Source organism: Bos mutus, chromosome 22 (assembly GCF_027580195.1).
Source record: "Bos mutus isolate GX-2022 chromosome 22, NWIPB_WYAK_1.1, whole genome shotgun sequence".
NCBI lineage: Eukaryota > Metazoa > Chordata > Mammalia > Artiodactyla > Bovidae > Bos > Bos mutus.
This window is the reverse complement of record NC_091638.1, coordinates 70,015,511-70,030,325: the sequence shown is the minus strand read 5'-3', so window position 1 is coordinate 70,030,325 and position 14,815 is coordinate 70,015,511.

Here is a 14,815-nt window from a genome sequence, read left to right as displayed (position 1 = left end):
GTATGATAAAAACATAGATCCATTGACTATTGTTGTACTAATTGCTAAATATTCAATACCTACAACCAATCATTGTAAGAGGTATGAAAGAAAATAGAATTATAAAAATATTTATATTAAAATGTTTATGTAATTGTAGAAACCTAGTATCATTTTCAAATAAAAAGAAATCCAGAAACAGACCATAGTATTTTAACATTTAATATATCATAATTTGGGCATAAGTCACTAGAGGAAATAGAGTATTGTGCAAAAAAAAAAAAAAAATAGCATTAACCATGTGGTTAGAAGTTGCTAATAATTTGATCACATAGTAAACCAGAAAAATCTACCTGAATAAAGTTAAATGGAACAAATAAACAAAAGAGATGATTATACTGCTTTCTTTCTGTTTTGAATGACTTTTATCTCATTTTCTTACCTAATTACTCCAGCTGGGACTTCCAGTGCTATGTTGAATAGAAGTGTCAAGAGTGGACATTCTTGCCCTGTTCCTCATATTAAAGGAAACACTTACAGTTTCCCCTGTTAAGTACAATGCTAGCTGTGGGCTTCTCACAGATAGCCTTTAGTATGTTCAGGCAATTTCCTTCTATTCCTGTCTATTAGTGTTTTATCACAAAAGGGTGTCATTTTTGTGAAATTCTTTTCTGCATTCATTGAGATGATCATTTGATTTTTATCCCTCATTCTGTTAATGTGGCATGTCACATTATTGACCTGATGTGTTGAACCATCCTTACATATCAGCGGTAAATCCCACATGGTCATGATGTATAACCCTTTTAACAAGCTGTCAAATTATTTTCTAACATTTTGTTGGGAATTTTTGTGTCTACATTCATCAGGAATACTGGCCTATAACATTCTTTTCTTGTATTAATAGTATCTTTAACTTTGGTATCAGGATAATGCTAGCCTCAAAATATTAATTTGGGAGTGTTCCCTCTTCTTCAATTTCTGAAAGAGTTTTGAGAACTTGTGTTAATTCTTTAAGTGTCTGGTAGAATGCATCTGTGAAACCATCTAGTCTCGAGCTTTTCTTTGTTATAACAAAGTGCGTATGTGCTCAGTCATGTCCAACTCTTAGCAACCCTTTGGCCTCTAGCCCTCCAGGCTCCTCTGTCCATGGGATTTTTCAGGCAAGAATGCTGGAGCGGGATCTCCTCCAAGGGATCTTCCTGACCCAGGGATCTGACCCATGTCTCCTGAGTCTTCCATGTTGACAAGTGGATTCTTTACCACTGAGCCATCCGAGAAGTCTGGCACCGAGGCTTGGGTGGTTCAGCTGATAAGGAACTTGCCTGTCAATACAGGAGATGCAAATTCAATCCCTGGGTCAGGAAAATTCCCCTGGAGTGGAAAAGGGCAACCCGCTCCAGTATTCTTGCCTGGGAAATTCCATGGACAGAGGGGTCCATGGGGTTGCAAAGAGTTGGACACAACTGAGGGCACATGCACCATTTTCTTTGTTGGGAGATTTTAAATTAATGATTTAATTTACTTCCTCATTATTGGTCTGTTCAGAATTTTTTTATTTCTTCCAGATTCTAGGAATTTATATCTTATAGGTTACCCAATTAGTTGACGTATAATTGTTCATAGTAGTGTCCTATGATCTTTTTAATTTCTCTGGCATGAGTGGTAATGTCTCTTCTTTTTCACTTCTGATTTCATTTATTTGTCTCCTCTTTTTTGCATTAGTGAAAAAATATCGGTTTTATTTTATTTTTTCCAAAACATTACTTAGTTTTGGGTTTTTTAAATTGTGTCTGCTATTTCATTTATTTCTGCTCTAATCTTTAATGTTTCCTTCCTCCTGTTAATTTAGGCTCAGTTTCTTCTTTTTCTAGTTTCTTGAAGTGTAAAGTTACGATTTTTAATTTGAGATATTTCTTCTTTTTAGTGAAAGCACTTATTACTATAAATTTCCCTCTTAGTACTACTTTGCTGCATACCATAGTTTAGATACCTTGCACTTTCATTTTTGTTTGTCTCAAGATATTAACTAATTTCCTTTTTGATTTCTTTTTTGGCCCACTGGTTGTTCAAGAGTATTTGGTTAAATTTCCACATATTTATGAATTTTCCAATTTTCCTCATATTATTGATTTATAGTTCTATTTCACTGTGCTTGCAGAAAAAACTTAGTATGATTTCAATGACTATGATTTTATTTGTAGAAGACCCTAAAGACTTCACACACACACAAAAAAGAAACTGTGAGAACTAATGAACAAATGCAATAACATTGCTGGATACAAATTCAATAAGCAAAAATCAGTTGCATTTCAATACACTAATAATGAACTATCCAAGACAGAAATTAAGAAAACAATTTCATTTGTAATAGCAAAAAAAGAATAAGACAGAATGAAGAAGTGAAAAACTTGTACTTTGCAAATTATATGAAGTAATGGGAATGGATGCCATGATCTTAGTTTTTTGAATGTTGATTTTTATGCCAGCTTTTTCACTCTCCTCTTTCATCTTCATCAAGAGGCTCTTTAATTCGTCTTCACTTTCTGCCATAAGTGTGGTGTCATCTGCATATCTGAGGTTATTGATACTTCTCCCGGCAATCTTGATTCCAGCTTGTACTTCATCCAGCCCGGTATTTCACATGATGTACTCTGCATATAAGTTAAATAAGCAGGATGACAATATACAGCCTTGATGTACTCCTTTTCCTATTTGGAACCAGTCTGTTGTTCCATGTCTGGTTCTACCTGTTGCTCCTTGACCTGCATACAGGTTTCTCAGGAGGCAGGTCAGGTGTCCTGATAGTCTCTTTAAGAATTACCAAAGCAATCTATAGATTCAATGCAATCCCTATCAAGATACCAATGATATTTGTCACAGAGCTAGAACAAATAATTTCACAATTTGTATGGAAATACAAAAAACCTCGAATAGCCAAAGCAATCTTGAGAAAGAAGAATGGAACTGGAGGAATCAACCTGCCTCACTTCAGGCTCTACTACAAAGCCACAGTCATCAAGACAGTATGGTACTGGCACAAAGACAGAAATATAGATCAATGGAACAAAATAGAAAGCCCAGAGATAAATCCACACACCTATGGACACCTTATCTTTGACAAAGGAGGCAAGAATACACAAGGGATTAAAGACAATCTCTTTAACAAGTGGTGCTGGGGAAACTGGTCAACCACTTGTAAAAGAATGAAACTAGAACACTCTCTAACACCATACACAAAAATAAACTCAAAATGGATTAAAGATTTAAACATAAGACCAGAAACTATAAAACTCCTAGAGGAGAACATAGGAAAAACACTCTCCAACATACATCACAGCAGGATCCTCTATGACCCACCTCCCAGAATATTGGAAATAAAAGCAAAAATAAACAAATGGGACCTAATTAAACTTAAAAGCTTCTGAACAACAAAGGAAACTATAAACAAGGTGAAAAGACAGCCTTCAGAATGGGAGAAAATAATAGCAAATGAAGCAACTGACAAACAACTAATCTCAAAAATATACAAGCAACTCCTGCAGCTCAATTCCAGAAAAATAAACGACCCAATCAAAAAATGGGCCAAAGAACTAAATAAACATTTCTCCAAAGAAGACATACAGATGGCTAACAAACACATGAAAAGATGCTCAACATCACTCATTATCAGAGGAATCCACTAGCTTTGTTTGTAGTGATGCTTCCTAAGGCCCACTTGACTTCACATTCCAGATGTCTGGCTCTAGGTGAATGATCACACCATCGTGATTATCTGGGTCATAAAGATCTTTTTGTGTAGTTCTTCTGTGTATTCTAGCCACCTCTTCTTAATATCTTCTGCTTCTGTTAGGTCCATATCATTTCTGTCCTTTATCAAGCCCATCTTTGCATGAAATATTCCCTTGGTATCTCTAATTTTCTTTTTCCTTTTTTTTTTTTTTGCATTTTATTTTATTTTTTTATTTTTTCGCTTTTTTTAAATTACTTTACAATATTGTATTGGTTTTTCCATACATCAACATGAATCCGCCACAGGTATACACGTGTTCCCCATCCTGAACCCCCCTCCCTCCTCCCTCCCCGTACCATCCCTCTTACTGCTGGGCATACACACTGAGGAAACCAGAATTGAAAGAGATACGTGTACCCCAATGTTCATCGCAGCACTGTTTATAATAGCCAGGACATGGAAGCAATCTAATTTTCTTGAAGAGATCTCTAGCCTTTCCCATTCCATTGTTTCCCTCTATTTCTTTGCATTGATCATTGAGGAAGGCTTTCTTATCTCTCCTTGCTATTCTTTGGAACTCTGCATTTAGATGTTTATATCTTTCCTTTTCTCCTTTGCTTTTAACTTCTCTTCTTTTCACAGCTATTTGTAAGGTCTCCTCAGACAGCCATTTTGCTTTTTTGCATTTCTTTTCCATGGGGATGGTCTTGATCCCTGTTTCCTGTACAATGTCACGAACCTCCATCCATAGTTCATCAGGCACTGTATCAGATCTAGTCCCTTAAATCTATTTCTCACTCCACTGTATAATCATATGGGATTTGATTTAGGTCATACCTGAATGGTCTAGTAGTTTTCCCCACTTTCTTCAATTTAAGTCTGAATGTGGCAATAAGGAGTTCATGATCTGAGCCACAGCCAGCTCCCTGTTTTGTTTTTGCTGACTGTATAGAGCTTCTCCATCTTTGTAACTCCATACCCTAAACCAGAAAAAGAGTCTAATAAACTTAAATGGAATCCATAAACCACAATTTTCAATAGAAAATGCTACAAAACTGTGGAATATTTTTTAAATAACAGAAGTATTTTTATTTTTTTACTTTACAATATTGTATTGGTTTTGCCATACATCAACATGAATCTTCCACGGGTGTACACACGCTCCCCATCCTGAACCTCCCTCCCACCTCCCTTCCCATACCATCCCTCTGGGTCACCCCAGTGCACCAACCCCAAGCATCCTGTATCCTGCATCGAACCTGGACTGGCGATTCGTTTCTTATATGATATTATACATGTTTCAATGCCATTCTCCATTGTGCTAGGTCTTCAATGCTGTGTGGGCTTTTCTCTAGTTACGGCAAGCGGGGTCTACTCTCTAGCTGCTGTGCACAGGCTTCTCATTGCAATGGCTTCTCCTGTTTTGGAGCATGGGCTCTAGGGCACATGGGCTCAGTAGTTGCAGCTCTCAGGCTCTAGAGCACAGGCTCAATAGTTGTGGCGCACAGGCTTAGCTGCTCTGTGGCATGTGGGATCCTCCTGGATGAGGAATCAAACCTGTGTCTCCTGCACTGACAGGTGGATTCTTTACCCCTAGTCACCAGGGAAGTTTCACGAGTATTTTTTTAAGTCTACAGTAGGAAGATACATTTCTATTTCTATTAGTTTGTTTGGCCATTCCTGATATCGTCTTTGCTGGCTCTATCTTCTCAATGCTCTACTTAAAATCAGAGTTCTAAAAGCTCATCCTTAGCCTTCTTCTCTTTTCATTTTATATGATCTGCTCTGGTGCTCCTGACACTGATAGGTACTTGGTCTGCAGCTATACCTGCTATATAAATGCAAACAGTGACAGATTTTATTATCTTGGTCTCCAAAATCACTGCAGGATGGTGGCTGCAGCCATGCTATTAAAAGACACCTGCCCCTTGCAAGAAAAGCTGTGATGAACCTAGACAGTGTATTAAAAAGCAGAGACATCACTTTGCCTACAAAGGTCCATATAGTCAAAGTTGTTTTTCCACTAGTCCTGTACCTATGTGAGAATTGGACCATAAAGAAGCCTGGTGTGCTGCAGTTCATGGGGTCACAAAAAGTCAGACATGACTGGGTGACTGAACAACAATTATACCTGCTATGTCTACAGCTTAGACTCACTATTTTGTCTAAAGAAGTGTTTCAAATCCCAAGTAGAAAACCCTACATAGATATCAAAAAAAAAAAAAGGAAAGCAAAATTTTGCCTTTCCTTTATTCTGAATTTAGACAATGTCAGTCCAATGCACAAAAAAGAAACTGAGGAGTCGGTTTGATTTCTTCCCTTTTCCTATTCCTAAATCCAGTATTCAATGATTTGCCAGGTGACCAAGATGGTGGAGGAGGAAGACCCAAAACTCACCTCCTACATGGACATACCAAAATTACTACTACTAGAACAAATATCTATGAGAACACTCTGAAGACTAGCAGAAAAGATGGTCCACAACTAAAGACATAAAGAAGGAACAACAGCGAGCCAGGAGGAGGAGGGACAGAGACATAATATTGTCAGGATGCAGACCCCCCAGATCAGTGAGGGCCTAGGGAAGACTGTCACAAATGGGAGGACTGTCATAACTGTAGAGGTCTTCCTCAAGGATTGAGGGATCCAACCCCCACATTAGGCTCCCTAGCCCAAGGGTCCTGCTCCAGGAAAACAAGACCCCAAAAACATCTCATTTGAAAACCAGCAGGATTATATTCAAAAGAATCAGAGAGCTGTAGGAGACACTCTGCTTTTAAATGGGGCATGCAACATCTCACAAGCCCCAAGTCCTATCACAGAAGCACAGAGGCAATAGTTTGAAAGGAGACTGGTTGATCTTGGAGAGCCTCCTGGAGAGGCAAAGGGAACTGGGACTACCCGCTGGAGACACTGGCAGCAGTCAGTTTGGGGAGCTTGTTCTATCTCAGTAACACTGGAACTGGTACAATCAAAGAATTCTGAAATCCTTCCTGTAGCCCACTGGGAACCTGGCCCCACTCTCCAGCAAGAAGAGGACCAGCAATGGGCAAAGAGGAGCCATATTTCTCCCACCCTACCTCCCTGAGCCCCGGGGCACTTAGAAAATCAAAAGAAGATTTGAAGAAGCAAGTCTCAGAAAGGCAGGGGTGGGGGTCCCTCTGGAGCCCCCAAAGCAGGAATTTGGGAATTTTTATGCTGAACCCATTAAAACGACTCAGACCAACAATTTACCTTCTGCGCATCTCTTCAGCCAAGTTTAAAATTCCCAGGAGACAAATGTTTGCTTAGAATGATTCTCTGGCAACCTCATACATATTTCCCATCTGGTTGACCCTAGCTGTGAATGATAAATCCAAGGGCAGGGATACCCCATTTAAGATAGGTCAGTTTAGTTCAAATTTATTCATCCATGGCCAGGAATACACAGCTCTTTTATAAGTAGCCAGGGGATAAGCTCTTTTCTCTCTGAATAAATGTCCTTCCCTCAATTCCTCCTTTTGTTGTTGTTCAGTCACTATATCGTATCTGAATCTTTGCGACCTCATGGACTGCAGCACACCAGGCTCTTCTGTCCTCCACTATCTCCCAGAGTTTGCTCAAATTCCTGTCCATCGAGTCGGTGATGCTAACACATATTCTCTGCCACCTCCTTCTTTTTTTGCCTTCAATCTTTCCCAGCATCAGGGTTTTTTCCAATGAGTCAGCACTTTGCATCAAGTGGCCAAAATATTGGAGCTTCAACTTCAGCATCAGTCTTTCCAATGAATATTCAGGGTTCCTCGAAGTCCAAGGAACTCTCAAGAGTCTTCTCCAGCACCACAAATTGAAAGCATCAACTCTTTGGCACTTCCTCCTATTGGAAGGACTAATACATTTCTGGGTAGTTATTATGATGCTGTATTAACAGGGTAGGAACAGCTTCATTTTCCATGCATTTGGGTTTCATACAATCTTAATGTATTAGAACATTAAAATTCACCTTTGATAGGCTGCTCTTCATACACCAATGGTTAAGCATTTGGCTCTACTGAGCAACTATTATGAGATGAGATGGTTGGATAGCATCACCTACTCAGTGGACATGAACTTGGGCAAACTCTGGGAGATGGTGAGGGACAGGAAGGCCTGGCATACTGTAGTCCAAAGGGTGGACTTATAAGTGCACAAACTCTGCTGTATAGTCAAAGATGGTGGTACTGCTGCCAAAATGGGATTACTAGTCTGGTAGGCAATATAATAGTTGCTGTTGTTGTTCAGTCGCTGAGTTGTATCTGGCTCTTTGCCACCTCACTGGCAAACTCCAGCAGACAGTGAGGAACAGGAAGGCAGGGCATGCTGTAGTCCATAGGGTGGCAAAGATTGACTGGTATGATCTTCTTGCTGTCCAAGGGACTCTCAAGAGTCTTCTCCACAGTTCAAAAGCATCAATTCTTCAGCACTCAGCTTTCTTTATGGTCCAACTTTCACATCCATATATGACTAGTGGAAAAAACACAGCTTTGACTCTATGGACCTTTGTCAGCAAAGTGATGTCTCTGCTTTTTAATATGCTATCTAGGTTGGTCAAAGCTTTTCTTCCAAGGCACAAGCATCTTTTAATTTCATGGCTGCAATCACCATCTGCAGTGATTTTGGAGTCCAAGAAGATAAAGTCTGTCACTGTTTCCATTGTTTCTCCGTCTATTTGCCATGAAGTGATGGGACCAAATGCCATGATCTTAGTTTTTCGAATGTTGAGTTTTAAGCCAGGTTTTTCACTCTCCTCTTTCACCTTCATCATGAGGTTCTCTAGCTCCTCAGTCCTTTCTGCCATTAGGATGGTATCATCTTCGTATCTGAGGTTATTGATATTTCTCCCTGCAATCTTCATCCCAGTTTGCACTTCATCCAGCCCAGCATTTCTCATGATTTACCCTGAATATAGGTTAAATAAGGAAGGTGACAATATATAGCCTTGACGTACTCCTATCCCAATTTGGAACAAGTCTGTTGTTCCATTTCCAGTTCTAACTGTTGCTTCTTGACCTGCATACAGATTTCTCAGGAGGCAGGTAAGATGATCTGGTATTCCCACCTCTTTAATAATTTTTCACAGTTTGTTGTGATCCACACAAAGGCTTTAGTGTAGTCAATGAAGCAGGTATTTTTCTGGAATTCTCTTGCTTTTTCTATGATCCAACAGATCTTGGCAATTTGATCTCTGGCTCCTTTGCCTTTTCTAAATCCAGCTTGTACATCTGGAAGTTCTCAGTTTAAGGGCTGTTGAAACCTAGCTTGAAGGATTTTGAACATTACCTTGCTAGCATGTGAAATGAATGCAAGTGTGTGGTAGTCTGAACATTCTTTGGTATTGCCCTTCTTTAGGATTGGAATGAAAACTGACCTTTTCCAGTCCTGTGGCCACACTGAGTTTTCAAATTTTGCTGGCATATTGAGTGCAGCACTTTCACAGCATCATCATTTAGGATTTGAAATAGCTCAGCTGGAATTCCATCACCTCCACTAGCTTTGTTTGTAGTAATGCTTCCTAAGGACCAGTTGAGTTCACACTCCAGGATTACTTACCTGTGTTTGGAAGATGACGGCTCAACCACACAAAATATCCTTTCCATACTTTTCTTAATATTAATATCTGGCCGGGTCCTCCTGTTTGGCATCTGGGCAATGCTCTTAGACGAGGCTTGATTAGCTCCACCCCCGCCCCACCCTTCCAGAGACCAGCCTTGCCGATTAGAAATCCTGAGTGTAAGCCCCTAAAAGGTAATTTCTTCACTGTTAGAGCACTGTTTTCCTATTGCCCTGTGAAGTCCCAGGGCTGCCCTGGACAACCACCCACCGGGCACAGACATATGGAAGAAGAGAACCCTCAGTGTCTGCATGTGAGCAAGACATACTGCAACTTCTTGCTTTATCCCTGAGCCTAGATGCTAGTGAAGCCTGCTTCTGATGCAGTGTGCCAGAATGGGCTCCCTGAGACTCCAGAGCACCCAGGCAAGCTCTGCCACAGCCACAGGAGGTCAGGCGAGGGGCAAGGGGCCAGGGGTGGGGGTGACATGTGACCCTGTGCAGCATCAATCCTGGATTTGCATCAAAGAGGTACAAAAAGAAAAGATTAACTTTTCTCCCACCACTTCCCAGTAGAGAGGACACACTTTGTTGCTTCAGCCCTGAGAGAGATACTGTCAGTGTCCGTATCCTGCAGGGACTTCCTGTCCAAAGGCATCATGCCTGTGTGCTTAGTCACTCAGTCATGTCCGACTCTTTGCGACCCTATAAACTGTAGCCTTCCAGGCTCCTCTGTCCATGGGATGCTCCAGGCAAGAATACTGGAGTGGATAACCATTCCCTTCTCCAAGGCATCTTCCCAACCCAGGAATCTAACCTACGTCTCCTGCATTGCAGGTGGATTCTTTATGGGCTGAGCCACCAAGGAAGCCTAAAATTACAATAGATCAGCTCAAAAATTTATCCTACTCATGAGTATCTGTTAATATTCATCCAACAGCCAAAGTCTGATATAAAGATTATGCGCAATTGATTTTGCCTTCGCTGTGGGTGAGGAACCCTTTGTCCCTGCCCCACATAGGCCTCTTCATTATGCATCTTCTGGCCTTAATTACCTCTTCCCGCATTTCATTATAACACAGCTCTTGATCCCAAAGTCCTTATTTTGCCAAGTGGAGACATTACTGCTATAAACATTTATCCACTTAAAGGACTGGGCAAAGCTGGGTGAGTGGGTGCAACCTGTTCACAGTGGGCACAGAGTCTGCGACAGAGATAATGAACACACAGACCCACGGAGTCAGTGATGGTCATCAGGAGGCTGGGATTGACAGATACACAGTACTATATATAAAATAACAAGTACTTACTATACAGCACAGGGAACTCTACTCAATATTCTGTAATAACCTATATGGGAAAAGAAGCTGAAAAAGAATATGTGTATTAAATCACATCAGTCGTGTCTGACTCTTTGCAACCCTATGGACGGTAACCTGCCAGGCTCCTCTGTCCATAGGATTCTCCAGGCAAGAATACTGGAGTGAATTGCCATGCCTTCCTCCAGGGGATCTTCCCAACCCAGGGATCGAACCCGAGTCTCATGTCGCCTGCATTGGCAGGCGGGTTCATTACCACTAGGGCCACCTGGGAAGCCCTGAAAAAGAATAGATACATGTATTTTATATAAGGGAATCACGTTGCTGTACACCTGAAACGCAACATTGGAAATCAACTATACCCCAAAATTAAATAAAAATTAAAATTAAATAAAATTCACTCTAATTTACAAAAAAAAAAAACAAACCGTGCCTGGAACAGGGTTAGCACTCTGCTGTCACTGCTGTCCTTGGCATTATTACTTTACTCCCATGAACTGTTGGGAGCCTGTCCCTGAAGGCTTCGGGTCTAGCACATGCCCTCCCCCAAGGCTAGCCTGTCGTGAAGTTTCGGACTCTGCTTCACCCACAGCTGCTCCATTTTTCCTGTTTCTGGCATTGAGCAGCTCCATGATATTCTGCCTGCAGGGAGGGTTCCGCTGCTCAGGCAAAGCTTGGAAAGCACTGCTCTGGAAAATCCCCTGAAGACAGATCTCCCTTGTTTTTCCAGCTCAGACTGTCTCCCCACCACCTTGGTCACAGCTCACAGGCTCATGCAAATGTCGGGCGAGCCCTCCTGCATCAAGATGGAAAGGCCAGGAAGCTGTGGCCTCGGTCAAATTTTTTTTTCCTCAGTCGATTGTCTTTTTCAAACACCCTTCTTTTGAAACACAACTGGAAGAATCCACAATCACTCATTTACAAGGCCTCCCCCACATCGCTACAAACTCACGTATGCTTTACCTTACAAGGCCTCCCCCACATCGCTACAAACTCACGTATGCTTTACCTTACAAGGCCTCCCCCACATCGCTACAAACTCACGTATGCTTTACCTTACAAGGCCTCCCCCACATCGCTACAAACTCACGTATGCTTTACCTTACAAGGCCTCCCCCACATCGCTACAAACTCACGTATGCTTTACCTTACAAGGCCTTCCGCCTACATCGCTACAAACTCACGTATGCTTTACCTTACAAGGCCTCCCCCACATCGCTACAAACTCACGTATGCTTTACCTTACAAGGCCTCCCCCACATCGCTACAAACTCACGATGCTTTACCTTACAAGGCCTCCCCACATTGCTACAAACTCACGTATGCTTTACCTTACAAGGCCTCCCCCACATCGCTACAAACTCACGTGTGCTTTACCTTACAAGGCCTCCCCTACATCGCTACAAACTCACGATGCTTTACCTTACAAGGCCTCCCCACATCGCTACAAACTCACGTGATGCTTTACCTTACAAGGCCTCCCCACATCGCTACAAACTCACGTGATGCTTTACCTTACAAGGCCTCCCCACATCGCTACAAACTCACGATGCTTTACCTTACAAGGCCTCCCCACATCGCTACAAACTCACGATGCTTTACCTTACAAGGCCTTCCGCCTACATCGCTACAAACTCACGATGCTTTACCTTACAAGGCCTTCCCCCTACATCGCTACAAACTCACATATGCTTTACCTACAAGGCCTCCCCACATCGCTACAAACTCACGTGATGCTTTACCTTACAAGGCCTTCCCCACATCGCTACAAACTCACGATGCTTTACCTTACAAGGCCTCCCCACATCGCTACAAACTCACGATGCTTTACCTTACAAGGCCTCCCCACATCGCTACAAACTCACGATGCTTTACCTTACAAGGCCTCCCCACATCGCTACAAACTCACGTATGCTTTACCTTACAAGGCCTCCCCCACATCGCTACAAACTCACGTATGCTTTACCTTACAAGGCCTTCCGCCTACATCGCTACAAACTCACGTATGCTTTACCTTACAAGGCCTTCCCCCTACATCGCTACAAACTCACATATGCTTTACCTTACAAGGCCTCCCCCACATCGCTACAAACTCACGTATGCTTTACCTTACAAGGCCTCCCCACATCGCTACAAACTCACGTATGCTTTACCTTACAAGGCCTCCCCATATCGCTACAAACTCACGATGCTTTACCTTACAAGGCCTCCCCACATCGCTACAAACTCACGTATGCTTTACCTTACAAGGCCTCCCCCACATCGCTACAAACTCACGTATGCTTTACCTTACAAGGCCTCCCCCACATCGCTACAAACTCACGTATGCTTTACCTTACAAGGCCTCCCCCACATCGCTACAAACTCACGTATGCTTTACCTTACAAGGCCTCCCCCACATCGCTACAAACTCACGTATGCTTTACCTTTTAAGTTGAAGCAATTTTTAAGAATCCACAATCACTCATTTACAAGGCCTCCCCCTACATCGCTACAAACTCACATATGCTTTACCTTTTAAGTTGAAGCAATTTTTAAGAATCCACAATCACTCATTTACAAGGCCTCCCCCTACATCGCTACAAACTCACATATGCTTTACCTTTTAAGTTGAAGCAATTTTTCTGAAAACATAAAAATTATCTTTTTTATATTTAACCTAGAAAACTAAATGCTTTTCAATATCCATCACCATAATTTAACAAATTTTAAAAAATGAACCACTTTCTCTGCACCAAGAAACATCACCGGCGCAGTCAACAATTAGCTGCCTTCTCATTAAAGCGTCTGCTCAGCTGGCTGACAACGGGCTGGCTGGCTTCAAAAGCACAGGGAACAGACCCTTCCGGAGAACAGAACTTTGAGTTTGAACTCAGCCTTCTTAGAGTTTGTTTAACCCTGTATTGTTCTGTTACAGCGTTAACAGAAGTTTCACTAGGAACAGCCTGGGGTCAGACTGTATCCAGCACCCCCACTCCTTATGTTGCTCTTGACTATGTGTGATATAAAAATCCTAGTCCTGCAGAATTGAGTCAACTTTCCCTTTAAAATCTTTACTTTTTTGAATGAGCTCCCCTCCCATAGGCCTGCAGGAAATCCGGTTCTGTCCCACAGTATTCCAGAGGACCCCCCACGGAATCTCTGGTCAGCTTGCTTCTAATGCACTCCCTCTCAGGTGCTACAAACCATGCATACCAGCCCCTTCATGTGTCAAACACAGCAAACACAAGGCTTGTGGATAACAAAAGGTGATTATAGGCATAAGACAAAAACTTAAAACCAGGAACCTGGGAGCAGCTTATCTCTATTCCCACTATCACTCCCGGGGTCCCCTCCATTTCTCCGCTCAGGCTCTGGCCTGCAGTCCCAGTGGTGGGGGTTCATTCCCATTGTGCCAGTTTGCATGTCTGACTGGCACAGTTCCCCTCCTATCTCCCAATGCCTGGCCAGCAAAACCAGATTCCTTTGTTGTCACAGTAATCTCTGCACAGGTTATTCAGGGTTTCCCAAAGTCCGTCTCTCCTCCATCATTAAACAAAACATCTGGGTTGTGCCTAGGAGCTGACAGCCCATGAGTCGCTTAGAATGGGTCTCCCCACCATTAACAACACAGCACATTGGTGTTCTCTGCTCCACGTGATAGGCCAAGTGAACCAATGCCACCACCGTCCCCACTTGCCCATGCGTGCCAAAGCAAAAAAGAACAGACACTAAAAAAAAAAAACAAAAAAACCCACAAACCTATAGTTAACATCTCAGAAATATTTGCATTCATATGGCTTTCCCTTGGGATCTCCTCTCCAATTGTGGGTATGTGTTTTATATCTACAAGACTAAACAGGCTCATCCAAGTGCTTTCCAGGTGGTACTAGTGGTAAGCAATCCACCTGCCAAGGCAGGAGACGCTAGAGATGCAGGTTCAATCTCTGGGTTGGGAAGATGCCTGGAGAAGGAAATGGCAACCCACTCCAGTATTCTTGCCTGGAGAATCCCATGGACAGAAGAGCCTAGCAAGCTATAGTCAAATGGGGTTGCAAAGAGTTGGACACAACGGAGCGCTCACACACACACACACACACACACACTCACACGGGGGTCCCATTCAAAGTAGAGTTCTTTTTACCCTAGAATGCAGCAACTGCTACAAGTTTTTAATGACACTTTAAGAAACTCTCTCCTCCTCATCTGCAAAGTGTGAAGAGTGCCTCCTAGAGCT